General features: G+C 50.4%; 1 protein-coding gene across 1 annotated transcript in view; it reads right to left on the reverse strand.

The window, feature by feature from the left end:
* Window positions 1-387, reverse strand: part of Asb2 (ankyrin repeat and SOCS box containing 2) — a 26659-nt gene extending 26272 nt beyond the window's left edge. The window contains exon 1 of the mRNA XM_028781708.1: window positions 334-387. The gene's annotated coding sequence lies outside the window, so the exon portion shown is untranslated. The remainder of the gene's footprint in view (window positions 1-333) is intronic.
* Window positions 388-6260: the final 5873 nt, after the last annotated feature.

Consider the following 6260-nt stretch of genomic DNA (forward strand, 5'->3'; position numbering starts at 1 on the left):
CCACCCATCCTCCCACCCGTCCTCCCACTCATCCTCCCATCCATCCTTTCATTCACTCTCCTATCCACTCACATGTCCAAACACCCAACTATCATACCCATCCATCTGTCTTCCTCCCCATTGGCCAGTACATACACTCAACCATTACCTCCTCAGCTCTCTCTTCCAGCATCATTCACCAGCCTATCCAACCTTCCAACCATCCATCTACTCACCTATCCACCCATCTGCCCATCATCCATCCTTCTGTCTGTCCGCTTCCTCAGCCACATATCCCCCATGTTCCTACCCATTCCCTTTAAAACTTGTCTATGCAGAGATCTCCCCACTCACCATTTGATGCCAGGACACCTATCTATCTATACAGGTATGACTGAATCCATTAACTGAGAGGTTATTTCTTGTGCAACTGCTCTGGGTCAGGCACCCTTCTGGGGACACAAAGATCTCAACATCCTGCCTCCTGCCTCTCGAGGTCACACCGTGTTGGGCACATTCCTCCCATCCAGTCACAGCTGTGTCCCACACGGGCACATCAAGACTGTTCTTCACTGTGGGAGGGCTGAGAACGCCGCGGATGAGTCAGATGTGGGCTCATGCTTGGGATCTCATGTTCTGGTTAAAACCAGCCATTACAACGATTTCATTACAGGGACTCCCTTCGAAAAGATACACTCTGCCTTAGAGAGAGCAGAGCAGGAGGGGTGAAGCTCTGTCAGCAAACGAAATCAAATCAGCCTGACTTGTGATATTTACTGGCTTGCAGCAGCACGACCACAGGTCAAGGGTTCTCAGCCCTGGCTGAGCATACAAGTCACAAGAGGCCTTTGAAAAACACCCCCCTCCCCCGCCCCAAGTGCCAGCCAGCATTCTACTCCGGCAAATACTCATTTCTCCTTCCTCTCAGATACTGGGTCTAAGTCCTCTTGACTTGCTCTCCTAAGGGGAAGCTAGTGGGGAAGACACACCAGGCACATGAGAGATCTCTTCTGTCGTGCCCAGGGGAACTAAGAATTTCCCACGAGACTTGCTTCCCTGAGCCCCAGAAAAAAGAAATGAGCCAGGCTTCTGAGGGTAGGCAAACTCTGCCCACTAGGGATCCCTGTCTAGTCGATGAGACACGCCCCCTTAGCCAGTGGGAGGTCACCACTCACTCCCACCCCAACTACCCTCAAATGAGTGAAACCGGCATAGCGCAGCCCCCATTTCCAGCCTGCAGCTCAGAGTCTTACCCACCTGCAGGTATGGACCTTCACTACCAGTGCTTGGTCTAAGGATTACTTTGCTGTGTGGCGTTCCTGTGGCTCTGCTAGTCCTGGGGACTCCCGTGTGCGATTGTGTGGCGCGCTGGGGGCCACAGTGGGAGAAGATCTCTGGGTTTCCTACAACCAGACACAGCAGAGTGGGCGTGGCTGAAAAGCAGCTACTCTCTTGCCCCCAACACCCCTGGTCAGGGACCTGGGTCAGGTATGAGGGGAGATGTGTTCATAGTGGAGTACAGTTTCTCAGGGGCCCTCAAGACTGCTTGCCGACTGGATAGCTTGCGATGGACTTACCAGCCTACAGCATTCGCAAAATACTTTCACATTCCTGTCAAAACTCCAGGACCTAACTAAAGGTCAGGCACACAAAAAGTATTTAATAAGCGCTGGAGAATAAACAGTAGAATCAGAAAAACGTTTAATTCCCTGAAAGATGGGCTGGTTTCTGGACTGGGGGACTCCTTGCTACCCGCTCTAGCCTTGCTCTGCCATCTGCTGGACGTGTCAGAGATTGCAACCTGTGACGTAGACGCTAAAAGTCTTGGTTTGTAGCTGTGTTTGCAGGATGCATAGTATAGCAGATGTGGAGACATCATCTGACACACAGCGAGGGCCTGGAAAAAATGTGAATATGATTTGAAGCTCCCTGGGGGTAGCCTCCTCCTGCTCCTGTCCATTCAGAACCTGCCCTGGCTGGCAGCTTTCAGAGGGGCCATCTGACGGTCTTACCTTCTTCCTGGATTTCCTCCACTTAAAATAAAGACAGGACAAAGAGAAAAGATCCCCAAGCCAGCCTTCTTTTTCTGTGAAAAGGATGGCTGTCAGCACCTAAGCTGGCCCCACGTCCACTGAGCAGTGTGGCATGGCAAGAGCTGGTCAGAGCTGGGACAGGTGGGCTCCGTGTGCACCCTCATCCAGCGCGATGCAGACCTCCAGCCGCTCCACCCTCGAGTCATTCTAGACCTTGGGGGACCACCTGCCTGGCCTCCCTTCTCCTCGAAGTCCCAACTTGAGTCTGTACAAGGTGACCATTTGTACAGGAAGTGGGAGCCCCCGGGGGGGGGGTTCTTGAGTTACATAATAGTGCAGGGGACAGGGCAAGCACGGTATGTGGTTTTCAGTTTGGGGGGTGGTCACGTATGCATTGGAGCATGCATGTAGAGGGTGGGCTGCTGTACTGTGCTTCTGAGCAAGGCCATGGCTCTGAGCCAGGTGTCACCTCAGAGCTACACGGCCAACCAAAGAGAAGGCCTCTTGCCACCAGTGTGCACACTCACGTTTGCTGCTGTTTGAACCACATTTCCATTGTGAGATAGGGGTGTTGTTTTTCTGTCTGACAGCGGGGAATCTGAGACACATCCAGGGAGGAGGTGACAAGAAAGGGGATAAAAGGCAGCACCAACTTCACACTAGACTCTGGGCTCATGGAACTGCTGCTTTTCTTTGTACCAATGAGGAAGGGGGGAGAGAGAGAGAGAGAGAGAGAAAGAGAGAGAGAGAGAGAGAGAGAGAGAGAGAGAGAGAGAGAGAGAGGCAGAGGCTGTGTGTGTGTGTGGTGTGTACCTGTGTATGTGGGTTCACATATGTGGGTACAGGTGAGGTGAATATGTATGTTTGCATGTAGACCTGAGGTGACATCGGGTGTCTCTGTTTAATTTATTGAAACAGGGTCTCTCAATGAACTCAGAGCTGGCTAGCTTGTCCATGGGTCCCTGGATCTGTCCCCTATACGGTGAGATCACAGGCAGCTGCCATATCTGCTGGGTTCTTACATGGGTTCTGGGAATCCCACCACCAGTGTTCATGGCTGTGTGACAGACATGTTACTCACTGAGCCATCTCCCCAGCACCCCTGCCCTGCTGCCTTTTAAGGTTTTAGCCGAGTCTGGGAGCAAGAGTAAAGACTTCCTATTTTTAAAAGACTGTTTATAAGTGTATATTATATGTGCATACATAATAAATGTATACTTAAAATGTATTAGTAGTCTGATTATATAGTATAATCCTTCATGTAATATATACCATATTTTATACATATATGTATGTACATATGTACAACTAGCTCACAGTCTATGGGTTCTGTATCTGTGACTTCAACCAACTGAAGTTCAATATTATTCAGGAAAAAAAGATGTTCGAGCAATCGTGAACACATGTAGGCATTATTCCCTGAACAATACGGTGTAACAGCACCTTTCAGGGGGCTGCAGGTGATCCAGGGATGGTTTCAACGAGCACAAGAGCCAGGGGTGCTGGTCTCAAGCATCCTAGCCTTAGCTCTCCACAGGTTCCGGGAACCCATCCCGGCAATGCCCAACAATGGCTGTGTAGGCGACACTCACACATACGGAGTATCCATTAATCTGTCGTCAAAGTTTCATGGTCTCCCAAATGTCCCAAGACCCTTAGCCTCTGGTGATCTTAAAAACAGGCTGCTTGGGCTAGCCTGGGGCTGAGGAGGAGATGGGGAGTTACTTGGTGGTTTTTTGTCCCCTCCCGCCCTCGGTACTCAGTTTTATTCTTTGCGGTGGTCTGTCAACCATCACAGCTCTTCTTTCTCCAGCAATGGCTCATGGGAGAGAGACGCGGAGGTCTGTTCTCCTTGCCTGGCCCTCCTGCTCTGATATGTGAACAGTAACAGCCATGCTTGTGCTTGCGGACCCTGAACACTGCTCAGTCTCCGTCCTAAGCAGAGTCCTTTGACTTCTAGGCTTGCGCTGGTTAGCTTTTGTCAACTTGACACAATATTGTAACACCTGGAAGAGGGACTCTCAATTGAGGGATTGCCTCCATCAGATTGGCCTGTGGACATCAGATTGGCCTGTGGACAGTCAATCAATGGAGGAAAGTCCCACCCACTGTGGGCGGTGCCACGCTGGGCAATTGGGTCTGGGATGTGTAAGAAAGCAAGCGCACAATAAGCCGATACGCAGCGTTCCTCCATGATCCTGGCTTCAGTTCTTGCCTTCAGGTTCCTGCCTTGAGCTCCTGCCCCAGCTTCTTTGGATATTAAATTGTGATATGGAAGTAAAAGCCAAACATGTGCCAACCCCAACCCCAGGACGACATGCCAATTGTTTTCACTCAGTGTCTTTATTATGGTGACAATGGAAGCAAGCTAGAGCAGCACCTATGGAAGCAAGCTAGAGCAGCACCTGGGGAGTATTCCCTTCCCATTGTACAGATGAGGAGACTGAGGCCCAGAATGTAAGTGGCCAAAGGATACATCTACCTGTCCCTTTTTTCATCAGGCCCCCCGTCCCTAAATGCCAAGGATAATGCAAAGGTTCCTACAACCGACTCTTCACCTCACCCTCCTCATCCGTGTGGCTTCCCTGGCTAAGACGAGATCCAGGTCAAAATCACAAGGTTGGCCTCTGACAAGTGTATTGTTTGTTTTTCTGTTGCTGTGATGAAACACCAGGACCCAAAACAACAGAAAGAATTTATTTTGGCTCACAGCTCCAGAGGGATAGAGTCCACCATGGCGGGGAACCATGGCAACACAGGGCAGGCGTGGCACCGAAAAGAAAAGGGAGGCTGAGAGCTTGCATCTTCAACGAGGAGCACAACACAGGGAGCAAACCGGAAGTAGGGCCACGGACTTTCAAAGCCAACCCCAGAGATGCACTTCCTCCCGTACAACCTCATGTCCCCGCAGTCCTGACCACCCCAAATCGTGCCACCGATCAGAGACCGTGTTTTCAAATTTATAAACCTATGGAGACATTTCTCATTCAAGCAACCATGGCAAGGTACAGGGCTGAAGGGCCTTTCTATAGACCCCAGCGTGGCAACAATTTGATCACTGTCGTCAAATGAGCTGACATTACTTGAGAGTGAAGACCCGGCCTGTTGACTTTCCTTCATAGAAGAGGAGGTGTCCCTCGTCTGAGATATCGAGTCACCCCCCTCTTGTATGTCCCTCCCAGCCCTATGCAACTCTGTCCAAACTACACACAGTCTCCTGTTTGCAAGAGGTGCTAGAACAGAAGTTCTCACCCTGTGGGTCGTGATCTCTGGGGGTCGAACGACCCTTTCACATGGGTCATCAAAGACCATTGGAAAACACAGGCTGATATCAGTAGCAAAATCACAGTTAGGAAGTACCAATGAAAATAATTTTATGGTTGGGGTCACCACAACACGAGGCACTGTGTTAAAGGGCCACAGCATTAAGAAGGTTGAGAACCACTGTGCTAGATCATAGACTGTGGATGGTTAACAGCAGGGTGACTCTATCTACACAGCTATGGGGAAGCCTATGCTGGGGTGAGAGGGGAGACTTTCTACTGGTGTAGCTGCTTTGGGGTCACCCACACTCCTGTAAGTGACTCATTGCTCGGCTGAGCTGGACTGTTGTCAGAGGCCTATCTGGAGTGAGTGGAAATTTGTTGGTGTCTCTCCAGGAAAAGCGTATGGAACAGGGCTCACGGCTTCTGAGCACATCAGACCTGGCTGCCAGTCTCGGAGCCTTGACACTGCTCTCAGCCAAGCTTGTGACTTTGAGGGGTTGAGGCTTTGGGCATTCTGAGGCTTGGCCAGTGGTTGTGTGTGGGGGGAGGGGTGATATGATCTGCTCAGGGTTAGAGAATGCAGCCAACACCACCACATAGGACTCTTCTCTATTTGTATGGAGGGGAAACTGAGGCCCAGAGAGGTCCCATTGGGAGTTGATCCTGCCCAAAGCTAACTCTGCCTGCACGCCACCACCAGACCAAAGAATTATACAGAAAGTAGAAATTGAGGCTCCATCCAGAGTGGAATACCCTTCCTTCTATGTTTTCCAAACCTGAGTGTCTCTCTCTCTCTCTCTCTCTCTCTCTCTCTCTCTCTCTCTCTCTCTTTCTCTCTATTTGGAGTACATTGGGAAAAGTCACCTCATAAAGACAGTAAGGAAGAGGGTGAGAGATGGAGTAGGGGAAGAAAAGCAGAAAGAAAAAGTACTTTTCTGGGTTTTGTGGCAAGTGCTGTATTCTTAGGAGCCAGGCCCTCACA

Source organism: Grammomys surdaster, unplaced genomic scaffold, assembly GCF_004785775.1.
Source record: "Grammomys surdaster isolate TR1022 unplaced genomic scaffold, NIH_TR_1.0 516, whole genome shotgun sequence".
Taxonomy (NCBI): Eukaryota; Metazoa; Chordata; class Mammalia; order Rodentia; family Muridae; genus Grammomys; species Grammomys surdaster.